This window comes from Schistocerca serialis, chromosome 1 (genome assembly GCF_023864345.2).
Source record: "Schistocerca serialis cubense isolate TAMUIC-IGC-003099 chromosome 1, iqSchSeri2.2, whole genome shotgun sequence".
NCBI classification, from domain to species: Eukaryota; Metazoa; Arthropoda; class Insecta; order Orthoptera; family Acrididae; genus Schistocerca; species Schistocerca serialis.
In genome coordinates, this window is record NC_064638.1 from 661,184,413 (window position 1) to 661,208,171 (window position 23,759).

General features: G+C 43.4%; 1 protein-coding gene across 1 annotated transcript in view; it reads left to right on the forward strand.

Moving 5' to 3' along the window:
* Positions 1-23,759, forward strand: part of LOC126479545 (cleft lip and palate transmembrane protein 1-like protein) — a 165,184-nt gene that overhangs the window by 48,254 nt on the left and 93,171 nt on the right. The window lies entirely within an intron of this gene.

Below are 23,759 nucleotides of genomic sequence, written 5' to 3' on the forward strand. Positions count from 1 at the left end.
TGAGTTTTTTATGAAATTTGATCAGACATTGTTTCACAAGTATATCTTTTGTGCTAGATAATAAGTACTGTGGAACAAGCTTCTTTTCAATAAATACGCTTTCAGTGATAACATTTCAGAGAAACTTATTTTTTCCCGAAGTCCTTGTTTGTGAGATCTCGAGCATTCAACAGCTAAGATAAATTTATTATTACAAATCGAATGTTGCAAAACTAAGATAAAATCTTTGAGAACAGTGCAGCTGCTAGATAACGATTTTGCCAGTAAATATTTTTATTACTGAATGAAATGGCGTGGAAAGGACTTTATTTGTAAATGACAGCAATTTGGCCCTTAACAAATAAGTGTTACCACAATGAAACAAAGAAAAGCCTACATAGAAAGAGTATATAGGTGAGCTATTCATGGGAAGTGAACTTGAAGGCAATATCATAGAAAGGGAAGAGGATGTAGACGAAGATGAGATGGGAGATGTGATACTGTGAGAAGAATTTGACAGAGTGCTGAAAGAACTAAATGAAAACCAGAACTACTGATATCCTTGGGAGAGCCAGCCATGACAAAACTATTCCACTTAGTGTGCAGGATGGGTGAGATGCGCAAAATGCCCTCAGACTTCAAGAAGAGTGTAAGAATCCCAGTTCCAAAGAAAGCAAGGGCTGACAGGTGTGAATATTACCAAATTATATGTTTAAACAGTCATAGTTGCAAAATATTAATATGAATTGTGTATTTGTGAAAAGAAAAACTGGGAAAAGGCACCCTTGGTGGAGGTCAGCGTGTGTTCAGGAGGAATGTATGAATACACGAGTCAGTACTCATCTTATAACTTGTAAAACAGGTTGAAGAAAGGAAAATCTTTGCTTATAGCATTTGATAATGTTAACTAGAACACACTATTTGAAATTATGGAAGTTGTAGGGATATAATACAGGTGAGTGAAAGTTATTTACAACTAGTACAGGACCCAAACAGTAGTTATGAGAATCAAAGGGCATGAAAAGGAACCTGTAGCTGAGGAGGTGGTGAAACAGGCCTGCAATTTATCCTTGATGTTATTCAATGAGTACAGTGAGCAAGCAGTAAAGGAGACCGAAGAAAAATTGGGAGAAGCAATTAAAGTTCAAGGAGAAGAAATAAAGCCTTTGAGCTTTGCCTATGATGGCATAATTCTGTCAGAGGCAGCAAAGAACTTGGAAGATCAGGTGAACGGAATGGACAGTGTCATGAAAGAAGGATTTAAGATCACCAACAACAAAAGCAAAATAAGGGTAATAGAATATACTGAGATTAAATCAGGTGATGTTGAGGGAATTAGATTAGGAAATGAGACACTAAAAGCAGTTCGTGAGTTTTGCTATTTGTGCAGCAAAATAACTAATTACAGCCAAAGTAGAGAGGATATAAAATATAGATTGGGTATGGCCAAAAATGTTTCTGAAGAAGAGAAATCAAACATCAAATATAAATTTAAGTGTTTGGAAGTCTGTTCTGAAGGTACACTCATGTTCAGAAAAAGTAAGAACACCTAGAATGAGTAGAGATAGGACATTCATATTCACAGGACACGTACATTAGTATGTTCTGCAGAAATGATTAGCATTTGAACCATTTCAGCCCACGAGTTAGAGGTCAACATTGATATTGGTGTGCAACACCACCTACTGGTATAATGTGCCTGGGCCTCTTGTTGTCTCTGTAAATTGAAGGTAATGGACCAGTGTGGCTTGAGCAGATATGCAAGATGCCTCGAAGACGTATGCATGACTGTATTGTCAAATCGGTGAGTTTGAAAGAGGACGCATTATTCTGCATGAGAGAATGTGATGCATCCATCTGGGAAACTGCTGCTCATGTGGGACAAAGTGTTTTGATAGTGCAACAGGTGTGTGCAAAATGGTTCATGGAAGGCTGTAGGACATGACAAGATAGGTCAGGTCACACCATCCAGCTCACCCTCCGAGAAGACATATCTCATCCTAATGGCATTGCACGACAGATCTGAGTCCTTATCTCTGGCACAACAGTGGAACAGTGTAAACCATCGTACACTATCAGGGGTGACAGTCTGTCGCTGTTTATTATAGCATGGGTTACGAGCACATTGACCACTTCTCCACCTACCTTTCATGAATGTGCAGAAAGATGCTAGACAGCAGTGGTGTATGGAACGTCACCGGGGACAGGAATGGTGTCAGATGGTGTTTCCAGACAAATCCAGGTTCTGTTTGTTTGAAAATGATGGCTGCATTTTGGTTTGCCACAGACAGGAGGAGCAGCATCATGATGAATGCATTCGCACAAGATGTACAGCACCAACTCAAGGCCTTATGGTGTGGGGCGCTATTGGGTACAACCACAAATCACAATCGGTGATAGTCCAGGGCACTGTGACCAGTGTGGCCTCTGTGAATGACATGTTGCAACCCTTCACAACACCCCAGATGCCATTTTTCAGCATGACAATGCACGTCCCCATGTGCCTTCTTGGTGCCACTGGATGTCAGCCTTTTTCCCTGGCCCACCAGATCACCAGAGTTGTTGCCAATCAAAAATGTATGAGATATGGTGAAACGACGGGTGCAGTGCTGTGATCCAAAGCCAGTCACAACAGATGAACATTGGAAGCAGGTGAATGCAGCATGGATGGCTATACCACAGGACATCATTGTGCCTTATATAGGACGATGCCATCATACGTGAAACAAATTACCAGGGCCCCTGGCAGACCATGTGCCTACTAGGCAGCAAGACACTTACTGAACTGAGGTGACTGAAATGCTATTCATTTCTGGAGAACATACTAATGTACATGTCCTGTGAATATGAACGTCCTATCTCTAGTCATTCCAGGTCTTCTGTTTTTGTGAACATGAGTATATTTGTCTGGTATGTAGCTTTGTACAGGAGTGAAATGTGGATGCTAAGTAATTCAGACAAAAGTGATGCTACAGAAGAATGCTGAAGACTAGATATGTAGATAGCATAACTAATGAGGAGGTACTGAATAGAATTGGGGGAATAAAGAAACTTGTTACACAACTTGATTAAAGGAAGGGGTTGGTTGACAGGACACATTCTGAGACGTCAAGGAATAATAAATGTAGTATTGGGGGGAAGTGTGGGGTAAAAATTATAGATAGAGGCTAAGAGATGAATACAGTAAGCAGGTCCAGCTAGATGCAGGTTGCAGAAGTTATTCAGAGATGAGCCAGCCGCTGTGGCCGAGCGGTTCTAGGCGCTTCAGTCTGGAACTGTGCTGCTGCTACACTCACAGGTTCAAATCCTGCCTCGGGCATGGATGTGTATGATGTCCTTAGGTTAGTTAGGTTTAAGTAGTTCTAAGTCTAGGGGTTGATGACCTCAGATGTTAAGTCCCATAGTGCTTGGAGCCATTTATTCAGAGATGAAGAGGCCTACACAGGATAGAGTATCGGGAAGAGCTTCATTAAAGTAGTCTTTGGACAAAAGATAACAACAACAATAAAATATTTTTGAACTCTGTAATGACTAGCAGAAGGATAGAAATAACAAAGCACGCTATTATAATTGCTAATTGCATGTAAAATGATGATTAAAAATAACATAAATCGTGTTCTGTAATCCTACAACAGATTATATTCAATGATATAGTCCTACAATTATGTTAATTTGTCCAACATCCCTAACTGAAAATGAAAATCGTCATCTTCCCATGCCTTGGAATCCTTTTGCAGTGATACGTAAGTCTCCAAACTGAATTTCAACAAAGATATAAATTATATGTGGGAATCATTTTTATATCTTGTGTTGCAATGTAATCGTATACGCGTGAGGGGGTTAGGTATGCTAAACAAATTTTTAACTGCATTTCTAACTGCAAAACTCCACTTCGCACAGGCTTCTTACTTCACTACAGGCTGAACTAACGTTTGAAGTGTTTTAACATCTGTGAGACATTATGTTTAGATTACAATCACAGTTGTATTTCTGGTGTGATGTGTTTAGATTAAGCATTCAAACCATTTTATTCTCCTCTAAAGTGGACTACTTCTCCGTTGCAATATCTCTTGTGCTGGAAGCTGAAATGTTTCTTGAATTACAACTATCTGTTAAATGATAGGAGCTCTTCTTCTTAAATATGCATATAATGATCATTGATTTACAATGGGGAATCACTTCACATTCAGTGTGTAAACATACATATACCTTGTGACATTCGCCTGCTTTATTTCCTCGTTGATAGTATTCGGTGTCAATGTAATGCGTTGTTATACTGGCTGAAAAATGGGGAGTGGAAGTTCAACACTGACTACTGTAAATGATGTAGCTGACAGTTGCACATTGCATTTCACCGTTATTTACTTTCACTGTTCACAACCCCCCAATTTTACACAGTTAATATGCCCAGTTCACTATTGGTTAACTTTTGATAAGCCTCATTAATAGTTTGCTGTCAAATGTCAGCACACTGCTAAAATAGTTTACCATTTAACATCTGTGAGCAGTAAAAACCTAACCACACAGTTCTTGCAAAATTATACGGTACATGTGACACTATTGAGCAGACACTTTCATTGTTCTAACACACGTCCTATTTGTGGTACACTTATTTCATGATTAATTTGATGCATTGTTGTTGATCTAACCAATACAGGTTTCTCGTTGGAAAATCGACTGGAAAATCGGTCATGGACTAACTGACTCGGAACGAAAAATTGGGCCTTTATATATCCTCACAATAATAGCTACTGAAACTATACATTGTTCAACGTTTAAGTTACAGAAATTACAATTATAACATAACTCAGTCAATTAACTGAATATATAGAAAAATTCCTTCTTTTTAACAGTTTCTTCTACTACAAGGGTTAGGCCAAATTATTTGTTTAAATCATGAAATTAACAGATATACTTACACAAACAATGCTTTTGACAAATCTGGTAATTATTTTGTAATTAAATAAGGGCTGGCTTTGCTAACATGTTCTTGAATAGAGCCAAATGTTTATAATTAGTACAGAATTTATATTTGTTTATAAGTCAACAATAGAATCTAAGACACGGAACAATTGCTGATTTCATGCTATAACAAAATATATTAACTAGGAATGGTCAAATTAATTAGGAGATTAATTACATACACTAAACTAAGAACAAAATTAGATCTGGTGCTATATTTCTAAAGACTGAGGGTCAACCTTTCTCTTTTACGAAAATGCAGATTATACTCATGTATGTTAATGGCAGTTAGTCACAAATGGAAAAAATGAATTTAAGGAGGCAGATAGCAAAACAAGAGAGGAAATAAAGAGATCCGACCTCGTTCCGTCACAACCTGACATTTATGCTGTAAGATGTTCAGTCATTGTCACTCTGTGCAAAACTCTCAAACTAAACTCGATTATGATGTAAGATGTTCAGTCATTGTTGCTCTCTACAAAACTCTCAAACTAAACATGATTTTATTCCTTGATGCGAGGCTCATTGTCACAGTATTCCTGTTCTATGGCATGTGGAGAATCTCAAAGCAAGAACCCTGCAGCACAGAATAAGGTGCCGAACCAGCAGATACCATGAAGCACAGTAAAACTGTTGCTGTTGTCTCAACTTGCAGATATGCTGTGTCCATCCAAACCAGTTCATGCACAAATAACAAATAAATTCATGAACGGTATGCAATTCTGAATTACTTAACCAATAAACCAATAAAAAGATATCTAACAATGGGTGATAGCAAAAGAAGATACGCCAAAGAAATGATAGAGTAGGCTCAACAAGATTTCTCGAGAAAAGAGTGTTGAAAAATTTACCATGAAGTTAACTTCTTTAAGAAGTGATATCAGAGTCTCCAGGAGTTTGTCAAGGAGACTAATGAGTTCACCATTTCTGAGAGATGGAGACAGTACTTTAAGGCAGCTGTGGTGTACTTAGAGATCTTCTTGAATCCCACCCCCTACATGTGTAAACTTAGACTATACACCACCTATGCTGGAGGAAATAAAGAATCATATAATAAGGCTGAAGAAGAACAAAATTCCAGGAGTAGATGAAATCTAGGTGGAAGTCATTCAAGCTTTAGGAGAGGGGCTCAAAAAGACAATTCCCCAACCAATCAATAGGATTTGGATTGTGGATAAGATCCCCAAAGATTGAAGACAGTGGTCACCTGACCTATACACAAGAAACATGATAATATGGACTGCACCAGCTACAGAGGAATTGCCTTCCTGAATGTATACTGTAAGATCCTGTCTTACTGTACACTGGATAGAATCAAGTCATGTGCAAGAGAAGTTATTAGTGAATATCGGGGGTTTCAGAAAAGACCATTCAACAGTGGACAAGATATATGTGCTGCAATAGCTCACTGAGAAGATGTGGGAGTATGGTGAAGTCCTTCATATGCTCTCCTTAGATTTTAAGAAGGCGTATGACAAATTCCACTGGGAGAACCCGATGAACTGCCTAACCAAGTCTGAAATACCTAAGAAACTCGTCAGCCTAGTTAAGGGTTTGCCTCACTGATTCAAAAGACACAGTGAATCTCTGGAACAAAGTCACATAGAGTTTTTGTGGAATGCTGAGGCAGAGAAATTTACGGGTTACAAATATTGTTCAGTCTGGCTCTTGAAAAGATCACCCCTATGAGACTCCAAATTCTTTTGCGAGTATGTGCATTTAAACATGAGGATCCAAGTCATTGCCCCCTCAGGGGCTTAGCACTTGATTGCTGGGTACGGGCTAGGCAACCCTGGGTTCCTGAGCTTGGGACTGGTAAGCTCCGCAATTCCTCTGGTACTGTAAGCTCCGTGCATGCTTCAGTGAACACTGTGCAGCACAGTGGTGGAATGTTGTGTGTTTCGGAGAATGAGGGCCTTGGCTTCACTGCCTGGACCATGAGGAAGGTACACACCTATATTAAAAAAAAACCCTCAACCTCAACATGTGCTACATGCTGATGAGGTGAATGGCTGTTGAGGTAAAACAGTCTGTAGTGGGCAACTTCTGGGGTACCTGCCACTCCCCAGTAATACAAGGCTTGCTTAGGCATGCAGGGCTCTGCCAGGATTGATTGTTGTTTCCCTAGCATCTCATGGGATCCCTATGGCATGGTCTCATCAAACTATTACTCCTGATGGGATGGGTGTACCACCAGGTAGTACCTACACCCACTCATCGAAGAGAGCTTGATTGATCAGTCCTCCCAAGGAGAAGTCTCATAATCGTAGTAACAGGGCATTAGTGTGGGATAACACTTTCATTATAATCAAGAGAACAGGTGGAAACTTGGAGAAGGTCTCCCCTTTCTGTAGTCACAAGGCTTTGGAAGGTATTGCTGGGTCCCTAAAAAGCATCAAACGATTTTTCAGTGGAACACTTCAAGTTGAAACTGCTAATTCAAACCTAGTATCTAAGCTTCTGGGATGTAAGGCCTTAGGTGACTACCCAGTCGAGGCTGAGTTGCATAACACCCTTAACTTTAGTTAGGGCGTGGTTACCTTTTCTGAGATAATGGAGGTGGACCCCTTGGAGAATAGAAAAATTTGTGTGTCGTAGAAGTGCAGAACTATATGAGGAGAGTCAATGGCAAATTGTAAAAATCTTCAACATTTATTCTAATGTTTAGTACTCCAGAATTACCTGAACACATCCTTGCAGGCTATATCCATCTTAAGGCTCACCAGTTTTTTCCTAACCCAATGTAATGTTTCAAATGTCAGATTTGGCCATAGCACTATGGGATGCAATGGCAGGCCTACGTGTGGCAATTGTAGAGGCTCAGCTCATGAATCTGGCAATTCCTGTACACTTCCTCCGAAATGTATAAACTGCTCTGGGATCACCCAATGTGGAGCAGAAAGTGTGAGGTTTACAACCAGGAAAAGAAAATTCAGGAGTTGAAAGCCAAGAGACACTTACCATATGGTATGTAACCTCTGGGTTTTGCTATTACTTTTGCATCAGCTCTTAAGATGCCAGTCGCTAAGTGTGATGTCTCCACACAAACTCATACCACAGATTCAAATACGAGCACACACACTCATCAGTGAACCTGTGAGGGAAACAGTACACTTGAAACAGAAGTCATTCTGAAGCCGTCAGCGATGGGCTTATTGCCTAAGCCGCATACCGCTGCCCACCATCGGAAGCCTACTAAGCCATCTTCTCAACCCAAAGAACCAATTCCTCTCATAAGTAAAGAAAAAGTCCTTTGAAAAGTAGTTCCAAGTCGAAGAAAATGGTAGTTAAACCTTCGGATCAGCGAGCTCTTTTCCTCTCTTATGGGGAGTAAGCTCCAGCTAACATTCCCCCTGACATCCGTGGTAAATCATCGCCTCTGAGGGAGAAATAAAAGACCAACCATCACTAAACAAGTCCAAGGGACTTCTGTGTTGCAGTAGAATTTAAATGGATATCACTCACATTTGGAAGATTTAAAACTCTTGGTCCTGGAGAAACTGTTCTGCATCTGCTTACAAGAAACACATTTTAAAGTCACCAACACACCTGCATTATAGGGTTACCACCCCTACAGGAAGGACGATATTACTGGAGACAGGGCTAAAGGTGGAGTGCCTGTTTCCATTGATGACAGAGGCCACTCGTCTCCTGTCCCTCTTACCACGACCTTACAAGCAATTGCTGTGAAAGTTCTAGCACTCTTTACCATTACTGTGTTTTCTTTGTATCTTCCACCTAATGATGCTGCAGATGCAGCAGAAGTATTCTTGTGAATACAGAATACTTTGGGGCACTCCGATGCCCATTCCTCCTTGTGGGGGACTTCAGTGCACACAGTGTGCTGTGGGGCTCGGCTACCACTTGCTATAGGGGTTGGATGATCGAGCGACTTGTCCAGTCTGAGAATATTTTCCTTCTGAACACAGGTCAGATGACACACTTTTCCACAGCTACAGGGTCTTTTTGAGCCATTGACCTTGTTTTTGTTCCCTAGCTATTTCAGACTCTGTTCACTTGGAAGTGGCTACAGAGTTACATTCTAGAGACCACTTCCCGGTGTGGATCCGTCTTCTAACTTGGATGGTGGCTGACAGGAGACCACGAAGGTTGTTGATACAAAGGGCAAATTTGGTGCAGTGCAGTCGACAGGCTATTTTTGAACAAAAGGATTGTGCACAGGAGATCATGGTCCATATCACTTTTGAGATCTAATGGGCTTCTGCAGTTTAGTAACCACCTGAAATGATAGCCTGTACGTAGGTGGAATGACGACTGTCGATTGGCAATCAGGGCCAGACGAACAGCTTTGTGGAACTTCAAACACCGTGCAATTACAGAAGACCTTCATGCCTTCAGATCTGCAAGAGCACATGTGAGGCGAGTGATAAAAGAATGGAAGAAGGCTTCCTGAAAGGAATTCACGACTTCCATTAATCGGTCCACTTCCATTGCGCAAGTTTGGGACTCAATAAGATGGATTTCAGGCAAGGGCAGTACCTTTCCCATTACAACCTTATCAAGTAATGGGGCCTTGTTGGATATGCCAGAAGACATGGCTCAGGTTTTAGCTGAATACTTTTCTACTGTCACTAAGTCATCCAGACAAGCTCCTGCTTTTCAGGGGTTCCATAGGACTGCGGATATGAGGAAGCTCAATTTCTTCTCACATAATAAGGATGTCTAGAACCTTCTGTTCTCCATGTGGGAACTGGAATCAGCTTTGTCTGCCACCACAGACACTGCTCCAGGAGTTTGAGATCCATCGTGTCTTGCTTTGTCACCTATGCCCTGGAGTGATAGGGCAGATCCTCTCCTGTTTGTCAGATCTGGTTTGATGGACAGTACCACACGACTTGGAAGGAGGCAATATTAATTCCATTCAGGAAACTAGGCAAGGACCATAGAGCCCCGAACATTTCCTGGAGTGTAGGCCTTATCTGTTGTATGGGGAAGACTCTTGAACGCATGCTCAATCTCAATCTCAACCTCTGCCTCGTCTGGCTGCTCGAATCCAGAGGTCACCCAAGCCGCTCCCAGTGTGGTTTCAGTCACTACAGTTCCACCCTTAACAATTTAATTCTACTGGAGACAGCGATACAGTAGTCCTTCCTACACCAAAACCATTTGGTTTGTGTGTTTTTGACCTAAAAAAAAAAGCATGTGACACTACTCAGAGGTACAACATCCTTTGCTAACTTCAGGAATGGGGACTACATGGATGTCTGCCACTTCTTATCCAATCATTTCTTGAGGACCAGCATTTTTGATATGTTGGCAATGCCTTGTCTGACTGCTATGTTCAAGATAATGTGGTCCCCTGAGGCAGTGTTCTCAGTGTCACATTGTTTGCCATCACTATCAATGGCATTTCCTCCGCAGTTAGAAGCCCTGTCAAATGCTCTTTGTTGGTGGATGATTTTTCAATTTTCTACTCTTCCTCTGATCTTACAAGGATGATGAGGTAGCTACAGCTGACAATTAGGAGGCTGGAAACCTGGGTCAGAACAACTGGTTTTTTATTCTCTTGTCCAAACGATTTATCGTCCATGTTTCACTTCCATTTTCAGAAAATATTTCCTAATACTATACTCGATGTTAATAAATTTCTCTTCTTCAGAAACACTTTCCTTGCCACAGCCAGTCTTCATTTTATATACACTCTGCTTTGGCCCTCGTCAGTTATTTTGCTTGCCAAATAGCTAAAATCATTTACTACTTTAGGTGTCTAATTTCCTAATCAAATACCCTCTGCATCACCTGGTTTAATTTGACTACATTCCATTATCCTTCTTTTGCTTTTATTTATGTTCATTGTATATCCTCCTCTCAAGACACTGTCCATTCCATTCAGCTGCTCTTCCAGGTCCTTTGCTGTTTCTGGCAGAATTACAATGTCATTGGCAAACCTCAGAGTTTTTATTTCTTCTTCATGGATTTTAATTCCTACTCCAAATTTTTCTTTTGTTTCCTTTACTACTTGCTCAATATACAGATTGAATAACATCAGAGATAGGCTGCAACCCTGTGTCACTCCCTTCTCAACCATTGCTTCCCTTTCGTGTCCCTCGACTCTAATAACTGACATCTATTTTCTGTACAATTTTCAAATAGCCTTTTGCTCTCTGTATTTTACCCCTGCCACCTGTAGACTTTGAAAGAGAGTATTCCAGTCAACGTTGGCAAAAGCGTTCTCTAAGGCTACAAATGCTATAAACATAAGTTGCCTGTACTTGACCTATCTTCTAAGATAAGTCTTAGGGTCAGTATTGCCTCAGTGTTCCAACATTTTTACAGAATCCAAACTGATCTTCCCCGCTGTTAGCTTCTACCAGTTTTTCCATTCATCTGTAAAGACTTCATGTTAGTATTTTGCAGCCATGGCTTATTAAACTGATAGTTTGGTAATTGTCACATCTGTCAGCACTTGGTTTCTTTGCAACTGGAATTATTATATTCTTCTTGAAGTCTGAGGGTATTTCACATATCTCACACATCTTGCTCACCAGATGGAAGAGTTTCGTCATGCCTGGCTCTCACAAGGGTATCAGTAGTTCTAATGGGATGTTGTCTATTCCTGGGGCCTTGTTTCAACTTAGGTCTTTGAGTGCTCTCTCAAACTCTTCACGCAGTATTATATCTCCCATTTGATCTTCATCTATGTCCTCTTCCATTTCCATAATATTGCCTTCACGTACATCGCCCTTGTAGAGACACTCTACATACTCCATCCACCTTTCTGCTTTCCCTTCTTTGCTTAGAACTGGGTTTCCATCTGAGCTCTTGATATTCATGCAAGTGGTTCTCTTTTCTCCAAAGGTCCTTCTAATTTTCCTGTAGGCAGTATCTATCTTACCCCTAGTGATACATGCTTCTACATCCTTATATTTGTCCTCTAGCCATCCCTGCTTAGCCATTTTGCACTTCCTGTCAATTTCATTTTTGAGGCGTTTGTATTCCTTTTCGCCTGCTTCATTTACTGCATTTTTATATTTTCTCCTTTCATCAATTAAATTCAATATCTCTTCTGTTACCCAAGGATTTCTACTAGCCTTGTCTTTTTATCTACTTGATCATCTGCTGCTTTCACTGTTTCATATCTCAAAGCTACCCATTCTTCTTCTACTGTATTTCTTTCCCCTGTTCTTGTCAATCATTCCCTAATACTCTCTCTGAAACTCCCTACAATCTTTGGTGCTTTCTGTCTATCCAGTCCCCATCTCCTTCAGTTTGTACCTTTTTGGAGTTTCTCCAGTTTCATTGTCAGTGATACAGGACTATAATTATGTGCCTCTGTCCTATGACCCTTCTTGAAAATGGAAATGACGTGCACCTTTTCACTTGCTAGGTACCTTAGAAAATAGTCTATACTTGTTTTTATTTTCTGTATGAAGTTGTAGCCTGATTTGGAAATTTGACAATTCACAAGATTATCTCCTTCCTTTTCAAAACATGAAAGATATTGAAGGGAATGTATTTTAATAATCAGATTAGATGTGACGAGTGAGTACAACTAACAAAATCTTGGATAGTATCACATTAGGAGATGTTGCATGATAGGTGGCAACGGCTGAAGAGGAAAAGTCTCCCTTCCTTCCTCTTCCTTCCTTCCTTCCTCCTCCTCCTCCTCTTCCTTCCTTCCTTCCTCCTTTTTTTTGTAAGACTATTGCAGTGCCAAAAATGACTAGTTATGATTTTTGTTTTTTATTTATTTATTTTTTAATGAATAAAGTTACTGTGCAGATAGTAACGAAGCGGTTGGACTGTGTATAAATTGGCCAATGAATAAATTGTGATGAGTAAAGCACCATTTGTCTCACACAACTTTCTTCATAATTGTAGGTGGAGGAAGTTATACCTCATGCTACTTTTTTTGCAGTTTTAAAGGCCACATACATACATGAAAGTAGCAATAATATTTAAACAATAATATGCCAAGCAATTATGTTAGAGTATGTGAAATACAAGTTAAAGCTGTTTTTAAATTTTTCTTTTTTTGGGGAGGGGGAAGAAATTATTACTTTTGCTCAACAGTCTATGATTAAATATCTCTGAAGCAGAGATATTGCTAGGGCAGTTTTCAGCATATTGAAGAGCCATTACTATTCTATGCTGCTTATTAGTTCTGCTGTAGTTAAAAAGAAGTATAATCTTTTCCCCCAACTAACAGAATACATAGTTGATAGTTTGTTCAAAGGTTTTTTTGAATAATGAATATGAGAACACATTCCAATAAATGTTTCTAGCAAAAATAAATCATACTGAATGCCAAACTGAAACAAAAATGTATTACACTCATTGTGTCTCATTGTAAAAATAACAGTAAATATCCAACTACAGCTATAATTGTCCCCACATGGGTATCAGATAACATTATATTAAAGTATAACAATTTTATCTCGTTTGATCACTATATGGAGTTAAATTTTGAGTGTCCAGTAACTTTTGAATTTTGTACATACAATTCTTCCCTCTTGTAAACTTTGTTTATAGCCAGCATGCAAAACTCTGACATTTATCTCATCTTAATAATTTCTTAATTTAGTATAAATATTAGACCACTGAGCTCGGGTACATTCCTGTAGTACATAAATTTGGACTAAGCCCCAAAATCTTTAGGGTTCTACCTCTATAGAAACTATATTCATATAACACACCTTTCCCCAGAAAGATGTCTCACATCTCGTACAACATTTGTCACAGTGATTGTGTCCCTATATACATATTTTTCTTTTTCCTGGCCACAGGATTAGGTCCCCCTTCCTGGATACACAAATTCCATTCATTCCATACCTCGTATGTGAAGGTACGTCATCCTACTCATAACTTTATGTGTCTCTTCTCTGTACCTGCTTGTATTCATATGAGCTTACTCCTACCTTATTGTGAACCCATATGTGAGGCCTAGTTTTCTTTCATTGTGTTTCCCAATTGTTCCTCTACTCCATTTATGTCAGCAATCTGACTTAACAGTATATCATTGTTATTTTTTATTGACATTAAAATACTTATTACAAACTTATATTAGGTTATCCAAATCAATGCCAACTTATGTGATGATGGATATTCACAATAAATTTTGGCTTTAATTTGGATGTTGGCACGTCATCAACCATAAACTTAATTCAGTGTAATTGGATAAATTACATACATAAATTACATACATAAATTTGGACTAAGCCCCAAAATCTTTAGGGTTCTACCTCTATAGAAACTATATTCATATAACACACCTTTCCCCAGAAAGATGTCTCACATCTCGTACAACATTTGTCATAGTGATTGTGTCCCTATATACACATTTTTCTTTTTCCTGGCCACAGGATTAGGTCCCCCTTCCTGGATACACAAATTCCATTCATTCCATACCTCGTATGTGAAGGTACGTCATCCTACTCATAACTTTATGTGTCTCTTCTCTGTACCTGCTTGTATTCATATGAGCTTACTCCCCCCTGCGGGTCCGGGGATTAGAATAGGCCCGAGGTATTCCTGCCTGTCGTAAGAGGCGACTAAAAGGAGTCCCACCCCCTCAAGGGGGTCGTTAGCGCCTGCGTCCGGAGACGGACGGTTCCACGACCTCTATTTGCGGTCATTTTGCTTTTTCCCTTCTCGTTTCTTCCTTCCTTTGGTTGGTTCCTTTCTTTGCTCTTTTCCACCTCAATGTCTTCCTTACTGTTTCCGTGCCTTCTTCTCCTTGCCTTCTCATTGCCTTCTTCTCCTTGCCTTCTCATTGCCTTCTTCTCCTTGCCTTCTCATTGCCTTCTTCTCCTTGCCTTCTCATTGCCTTCTTCTCCTTGCCTTCTCATTGCCTTCTTCTCCTTGCCTTCTCATTGCCTTCTTCTCCTTGCCTTCTCATTGCCTTCTTCTCCTTGCCTTCTCATTGCCTTCTTCTCCTTGCCTTCAATTGCCTTCTTCTCCTTGCCTTCTCATTACCTTCTTCTCCTTGCCTTCTCATTACCTTCTTCTCCTTGCCTTCTCTGGTCTCCGCCTCGGCGTTTGAGACAGTCAGTCCTCTCTCTCCCTTTCTCTCCTCCTTTTTCTCTTCTTCCTTCCTCCCTGTGCGTGCCTGAAGGCCGACCCACGCGTTCGCACGCGTAGCCGGTGACGGGGTAACGCGTAATTCCCCGCCCTGGGTAGACATGTAAGGCACGCGCGTACCCCCTGGTAAAGGCCAGGCCCGGGGAGGGGTGATTGCCTGAGCTGATACCTTCTGACCATGCCGATTGGTCCCTCCATCTGGTTCTCGGGAGGTGTGACCTGAGGTGTAAACATTCACCTAAGGCGGGAGTGCCCTCTGAGAGGGTCCCCACAAGGAAGGAGCGCGCCATCGGAGACGCTGGCAATCATGGGGGATTCCTCCGCAATGGATTTCACTCCATCTGTCTCGACTTCTGCCCAAAAACGGAAACGTGACCAGCCATCAGTGACTAAAGTACTACCGCCTGCCCCACAGTTCCTCGTCGTTTCTCGATCTGAGGACGGAAAGGATTTTTCCTCTGTCAACCCTTTCGTTATCCAGAAGGGTGTAGATGCCATAGCCGGATCTGTCAAATCTTGTACCAGGTTGCGTAACGGTACCTTATTACTAGAAACTGAGAGCGCCTTTCAGGCACAAAAACTGCTTCGGGCCACACTCCTGTACACGTTCCCTGTGAGGGTGGAGGCTCACCGCACTTTGAATTCGTCTCGTGGTGTGGTCTATACTAGCTCCCTTGACGGACTGACTGACGAGAAGATTCAATCTTTCCTCGCTGAGCAGGGCGTGACGGCTGTCCATAGGGTCATGAAAACGGTCAACAATGACCTTGTACCGACCCGGACACTTTTCTTGACCTTCGATAGTGTTAAGCTGCCATCGCGCATCAAGGCGGGCTATGAGGTTATTTCTGTTCGCCCCTATGTCCCGACACCTACACGCTGTTAACAGTGTCAGCGTTTCAATCACACTCAACAGTCTTGTTCCAATGCGGCTAAATGTGTCACTTGCGGCAGGGATGCCCATGAGGGTGACTGTCCACCTCCGTCTCCTCGTTGTGTGAACTGTCAGGGTGACCATGCCGCATCCTCCCGCGACTGTCCTGTCTATAAGGAAGAACGCTGTATACAAGAAATTCGGGTCAAAGAGAAAGTGTCCACCTCGGCTGCTCGCAAGCTATTGGCTAGTAGGAAGCCCACGCTGCTCCCAGCGGGGAAATACAGTACTGTCCTCGCCTCTCCTCGGACTACCAGGGAGGTGGCAACCCAGACATGCGATCTGACCTTCAGCACCACGGTCGTCCGTTCGGCCAGTGCTAAGATCGCCCGGTCGACGTCTCCTCTTCCTCCCGTCACCCCTCAGACACAAGCACCTTCATCAGCTTCTGCCAAGACGAAGACCCAGAAGTCAGATGCACGGGCCTTTAAGAAGGAACCGTCCCGTGCAGACTTCCTGCGTACCTCGACCTCCCGGCCTTCGACCGGTACTTCCACCAAACGTACTTCCAAGAAGGCTCCTAGGAAGCACAGTTCTCCTTCTCCGCCACGGCGCATTTCTTCTCCTGCGCCACCCAGCGGTTGCCACCCCAGGCCGTCATCCGTTTCGCCTGGCCGCACCGCTGGTAGCCGAACATCTGGCCGTCCACCGGCGGAGGAAGCTCCCCCTCCCGGCCATCTTCCCAAGATGGCCGATGAACCTATAGACCCAATGGACGACGACTGTCCGCCTACTGATAGCGGCGGCAGTGCTCGCTCGAAGCCAGGCCCTCCGCGGCCTTCGAGGTGATCCCTTTTTTTACCTTCCCTTTCTTACGATGGCACTTATTCACTGGAATATTCGCTCCAATCGAGAGGACTTGAATTTGCTGCTCCGCTTGCACCGTCCGCTCGTCGTAGCCCTCCAGGAAACGAAGCTACGCCCAAGCGATCAAATTGCCTTGGCACACTACACCTCTGTGCGTTTTGACCTACCCCCTGTGGTAGGAATCCCGGCTCATGGAGGGGTTATGTTGCTGGTCCGGGATGATATTTACTATGATCCCATCACGTTGCACACCGGCCTGCAGGCAGTTGCCATCCGCATTACTCTCCCCACTTTTACATTTTCCATTTGTACCGTTTACACTCCATCGTCATCTGCCGTTACCAGGGCAGACATGATGCAACTTATTGCTCAGCTACCTGCACCATTTTTGTTAACTGGAGACTTCAATGCCCACCATCCCCTCTGGGGCTCTCCAGCATCCTGCCCGAGGGGCTCCCTGTTAGCAGACCTTTTTCACCAGCTCAACCTTGTCTGCCTCAATACTGGCGCCCCTACTTTTCTTTCGGACACATCTCACACCTATTCCCATTTAGACCTCTCTATATGTACTCCCCAACTTGCACGCCGGTTTGAGTGGTATGTACTTTCTGATACATATTCGAGCGACCACTTCCCGTGTGTTATCCATCTCCTGCAGCATACCCCCTCTCCATGCTCCTCTAGTTGGACGATCTCCAAGGCAGACTGGGGGCTCTTCTCTTCCAGGGCGACCTTTCAGGATCAAACCTTCACGAGCTGCGATCGTCAGGTCGCACACCTCACGGAAGTCATTCTCGCTGCTGCTGCATATTCCATCCCTCACCCTACTTCTTCTCCACGTCACGTACCGGTCCCCTGGTGGACTGCAGCATGTAGAGACGCTTTACGTGCTCGTCGACGTGCTTTACGCACCTTTAAACGCCACCCTACAGTGGCGAATTGTATCAATTATAAACGATTACGTGCTCAGTGTCGTCGTATTATTAAAGAAAGCAAGAAAGCCAGCTGGGCTGCTTTCACAAGCACCTTCAACAGTTTTACTCCTCCTTCTGTTGTCTGGGGTGGCCTGCGCCGGCTATCTGGCACTAAGGTCCACTCACCAGTTTCTGGCTTGACGGTCGCGAATGACGTCCTTGTGGCCCCTGAGGATGTCTCCAATGCCTTCGGCCGCTTTTTCGCCGAGGTTTCGAGCTCTGCTCATTACCACCCTGCCTTCCTCCCCCGCAAACAGGCAGAGGAGGCTAGGCCACCTAACTTCCGCTCCTCGAATCGTGAAAATTATAATGCCCCATTCACCATGCGGGAACTCGAAAACGCACTTGGTCGATCACTGTCCTCCGCTCCAGGGCCATATTCTATTCATATTCAGATGCTGAAGAACCTTTCTCCTGCGGGTAAAGGTTTTCTTCTTCGTACTTATAATTGCATCTGGATTGAGGGACATGTCCCCGCATGCTGGCGCGAGTCTATTGTTGTCCCGATTCCTAAGCCGGGGAAGGACAAGCACTTGCCTTCCAGTTATCGACCCATCTCGCTTACCAGCTGTGTCTGTAAAGTGATGGAGCGAATGGTTAACTCTCGATTGGTTTGGCTGCTCGAGTCTCGACGCCTACTTACCAATGTACAATGTGGATTTCGTAGGCGCCGCTCTGCTGTTGACCATCTGGTTACCTTGTCGACCTTCATTATGAATAACTTCTTGCGGAAGCGCCCGACTGCGGCTGTGTTCTTTGATTTGGAGAAGGCTTACGACACCTGTTGGAGGGCGGGCATTCTCCGCACCATGCATACATGGGGCCTTCGCGGTCGCCTCCCTCTTTTTATTCGTTCTTTTTTAATGGATCGACGGTTCAGGGTACGTGTGGGTTCTGTCCTGTCAGACACCTTTCGCCAGGAGAATGGGGTGCCACAGGGCTCAGTTTTGAGCGTCGCTCTCTTCGCCATCACGATCAATCCAATAATGGATTGCCTCCCAGCTGATGTATCAGGCTCCCTCTTCGTGGACGATTTTACCATCTATTGCAGTGCGCAGTGTACACGTGTCCTGGAGCGCTGTCTTCAGCGTTCTCTTGACTGTCTTTACTCCTGGAGTGTCGCCAATGGCTTCCGTTTTTCTGCCGAGAAGACGGTCTGTATTAACTTCTGGCGCTACAAAGTGTTTCTCCCACCGTCCTTACGACTCGGTCCCGTTGCTCTCCCAATCGTGGAGACAACAAAATTTTTAGGTCTTACATTTGACAGGAAACTTAGCTGCTCTCCATATGTGTCATATTTGGCTGCCCGTTGTACCCGTTCTTTAAATGTCCTCCGTGTTCTCAGTGGTATGTCGTGGGGAGCAGATCGAACCGTCCTGCTTCGTCTATATCGGTCGATCGTCCGCTCCAAGCTGGATTATGGGAGCTTCGTATACTCCTCTGCACGGCCATCCATCTTACGCCGCCTCAACTCCATACAACATCGGGGTCTACGACTTGCGATTGGAGCATTTTATACTAGTCCCGTAGAGAGTCTTCACGCTGACGCTGGCGAATTGCCACTCACCTACCGGCGCGATATACTGCTTTGTCGGTATGCCTGCCGGCTACTGTCAATGCCCGACCACCCGTCTTATCGCTCCTTTTTTGACGACTCTCTCGACCGTCAATACGGGTTGTATGTCTCTGCCCTGCTACCCCCTGGAGTTCGCTTTCGTCGCCTCCTTCACCACCTTAATTTTTCACTCCCTGCAACCTTTCGAGTGGGCGAGAGCCACACGCCACCTTGGCTCCAGGCTCAGGTCAGCGTTCACCTTGACCTCAGCTCGCTCCCAAAAGAGGTTACCCCCAGTTCAGTCTACCACTCCCGTTTTGTTGAACTTCGATCAAAGTTCATCAATAGGACCTTCATTTATACAGATGGCTCGAAGACCAATGACGGGGTCGGGTGTTCCTTTATTGTCGGGGCACAAAGTTTCAAATACCGGCTCCATGGCCATTGTTCGGTCTTCACAGCTGAGCTCTTTGCCCTCTACCAGGCTGTTCTTTACATCTGCCGCCACCGACATTCTGCTTATGTCATCTGCTCAGATTCCCTGAGCGCCATCCAGAGCCTCAGTGATCCGTACCCGGTTCACCCTTTCGTACACCGGATCCAACGCTCTCTTCAGCAGCTGGTGGACGTCGGTTCTCCAGTTAGCTTTATGTGGGTTCCTGGCCATGTCGGTATCCCTGGGAACGAAGCTGCAGATGCCGCGGCCAAGGCTGCGGTTCTCCAGCCTCGGACAGCTTCTTGTTGTGTCCCTTCGTCCGATTTTAGCAGGGTCATTTGTGGGCGCATCTTATCGCTGTGGCATGCCGATTGGGCTGCACTTACCGACAACAAGCTTCGGGCCTTAAAACCTCTTCCCGTGGCTTGGACGTCCTCCTCACGCCCTTCTCGGCGGGAGGAGGTCGTTTTAGCCCGGTTAAGAATTGGACACTGCCGGTTCAGCCATCGCCATCTGCTGACGGCTGCGCCGGCGCCGTTCTGCCCATGTGGGCACTTGCTGACGGTTAGACACATTTTAATGTCCTGTCCAGATCTTAACACACTGCGCCTCGATCTTAACCTGCCAAATACTTTCGATGCCATTTTAGCGGATGACCCACGAGCAGCTGCTCGTGTTCTTCGTTTTATCAATTTGACAAACCTCGCTAAGGACATTTGATGATGCTGTTTTTTAATCCTATGCCTGTCAGTCTGTCTTTTATCGTGTTTTCCCTTTTAGTTGTTGTGGTCACCTTGTGCCTCGCGGTGCATTCTTAGAGGAGTCAGGGCGCTAATGACCATTGAAGTTGTGCGCCCTAAAACCACAAAAAAAAAAAAAAAAAAAAATATGAGCTTACTCCTACCTTATTGTGAACCCATATGTGAGGCCTAGTTTTCTTTCATTGTGTTTCCCAATTGTTCCTCTACTCCATTTATGTCAGCAATCTGACTTAACAGTATCTCATTGTTATTTTTTATTGACATTAAAATACTTATTACAAACTTATATTAGGTTATCCAAATCAATGCCAACTTATGTGATGATGGATATTCACAGTAAATTTTGGCTTTAATTTGGATGTTGGCACGTCATCAACCATAAACTTAATTCAGTGTAATTGGATAAATGAAAAATCTACTCACCAAGTTCCAGCTGGAGAACACACAAAAAAGGTGTTACACATGCAAGCTTTTGGAGCCAGTGGCTCCTCCTCCTGGCAGAAGGGTTGAAGGGGAAGGAAGAGGACAGGTGAGGTTTAGGAAAAGGGCTAGAGTTCAGAGAAGTCACCCAGAACCCCTGGTCATGGGAGACTTACCGGACGAGATGAGAAGGAAAGAGTGATTGTTTGGGAACTGCACTGGACAAGATTTGAAAACCTGAGTGCTTAAAGGTGGAAGATAGGGTAATATGCAAGACAGAGATTACTGCTAAAACATTGTCCATGAGTTAATAAGAGCAAAAAGCTTAAGTGCATAGAGGTGGGAAGGGGACAGTGAAAAATAGAAAGATCAGAAATCAAAGATGCAGAAAATTAAAATGGAATGAAGAGAGGAATAGTTACTGTGAAGAAATGCTGAGACCAGCTCAGCATTTTTTCGCCGTCCCCTCCCACCTCTATAAAGTACAATGCACATAGGTTTTCACTCTTATTCACTCTTGCACAATGTTTTAGCAGTAATCTCTGTCTTGCATTTTACTCTTTCTTCCACCTTTAATCTCTCAGGTTTTCAGATATCGTCCAGTGTAGTCCCCAACAGTCAGTCTTTCCTTCTCATCCTGTCCAGTAACTCTCCCCTGACCTGGGGTTCTGGATGGCTTTTCCGAACTCTTCCCCTTTTCCTAAAACTTCAACTGTCGTTTACCTTCACCCTTCTTCCTTCCCCTTGTACCGTTCTACCAGAAGAAGGAGCCACTGGTTCCAAAAGCTTGCGTACATAATACCTTTCTTGTGTGTGTTCTCCTGCCGCAGTTTAGTGAGTAGTTTTTTTATCTATCCAGTTACATTACATTTTAAAAAATTGAATATTTTCGTTGATATAATCTAAATTCCATACTTTTCCCTTTATAATCTCCCTCTCCCCAACCTGACATTGCTAACATGTACAGATTGTATGGAAATTGTATGAAGCTATATAATTATTCTTCTGACTTACAGCTGACTAATTTCAGTTGCCTTTCGAGTGCATATATGACCACTTGACGTTGTCTTAGTAAATACATAGGTTGGAACTTAAATAGTGGCAACACTGCTGTGGAGACACTATGCAATGGAATCTACTATTGTCGCTGATAGCACACATTGTTGACCTACCTCCAAGCAAATGGAGTTATGCGTCCCATGTCACTGGCGTGCGTACACTCGAGGGGAACACAGTCACTTGTGAGCGAATGGTCTAACGTAATGGTGTCACTATGTTTTCAGAACAGGGAGAACGGAGTTGGATCAAGATTGAATATGCCAGAGGCTGTACAGCACGACAGTGTCATCAAGGTCTTCAAGAGGCATGCGGGGAATCGGCATTGCTGTACAGAACAGTGGCACGTTGGGTAAAAGCCTTCAATGAACGTCAGCAAACTGTGGCAGACATGTATCGGGTAGGTCGTCCAAGCGTCTCTGAAGAAAAAGTGCATGCTGTTGCCACGTTAGTGGACAGTGATTGACACCATACGATTTGTGAGCTTGCCCATGAAACCAGATTAGTGCATACGACTGTGCTTTGCATCCTGAAGGAACGCCTGGGCATGCGAAAAATTGCATCACGATGGGTTCCGCATTACTTGACAGCAATGCAGAAATGGGTGCGTTACAGCGCTTCAGGGTACTTGGAACACTAAGAGCACAAAGGAGAGGCTTTCTTACGCCATATCGTAACACTGGATGAGACATGGGCCACATCATATGAGCCAAAACTGAAACACCAATCCAACGAATGGCGTCATTATGGGTCGTCGTGAAAGTTGAAAGTGCGTCAGAGCCCCAGTATGGTGAAAGTTATGGTGATTCTTGTTTATGACTGTGATAATGTTATCCTAACGCATTATGTTCCAACATGGCACACCATCAATGCTCAATATTACTGTTCATTTTTGGAGAGTCATCTGCGACCAGCTTTGTGAAAGAAACAGTGACACTTTCTGCGCAACCCACCCATCATTTTGCATGACAATGTGCGGGCGCATACAGCACAAGCTGTGGCTGCTCTGTTCAGTCGATGGGACTGGGAAGTACTGTACCATCCACCATTCTCCCCAGACGTAAGTCCTTGTGACTTTGATTAGATTCCAAAGATGAAGGATCCACTTTGTGGCATTCGCTTCAGAACTGCTTCAGCGATTCGACAGGCAGTAGACTGCTCTGTTTGCACCATCAACAGAACAGGCTCTGCTAATGGTATACTACGCATTCCACATTGCTGGCAATGGGTTCTACACAACGCTGGTGACTATTTTGAAGGACAGTAACAGAAGCCAACATGTAACTCTATTGTATCGATTGTGAATAAATAGTTGCCACTATCTAAGTTCCAGCCCTCGTACAAATGAACTAGACTGATTCTTATTAATCTTATGTATTTCATGCAAGATGACATTGTCTCCGAAAGAATATGTGTGATGTATTCTCAGCAAAAGCAGAACCCAAGTTAAATGTATCATAAGAGGACATTCTTATCACCGATAACAAACATGTAACTAATCTCCTGTGAGAATATCAGATGACTTCATCACACTTTATGTACCTAATTCCATCACATCTACAGTAAAATGAATAATCTCGTGTGTGTCAAATATACAGGGTGGTCCATTGATCGTGACTGGGCCAAATCTCTCATGAAATAAGCATCAAACAAAAAAACTACATAGAACGAAACTTGTATAGCTTGAAGGGGAAAACCAGATGGCGCTATGGTTGGCCTGCTAGATGGCACTGCCATAGATCAAACGGATATCAACTGCATTTTTTAAAATAGGAACCCCCATTTTTTATTACATGTTCGTGTAGTACGTAAAGAAATATGAATGTTTTAGTTG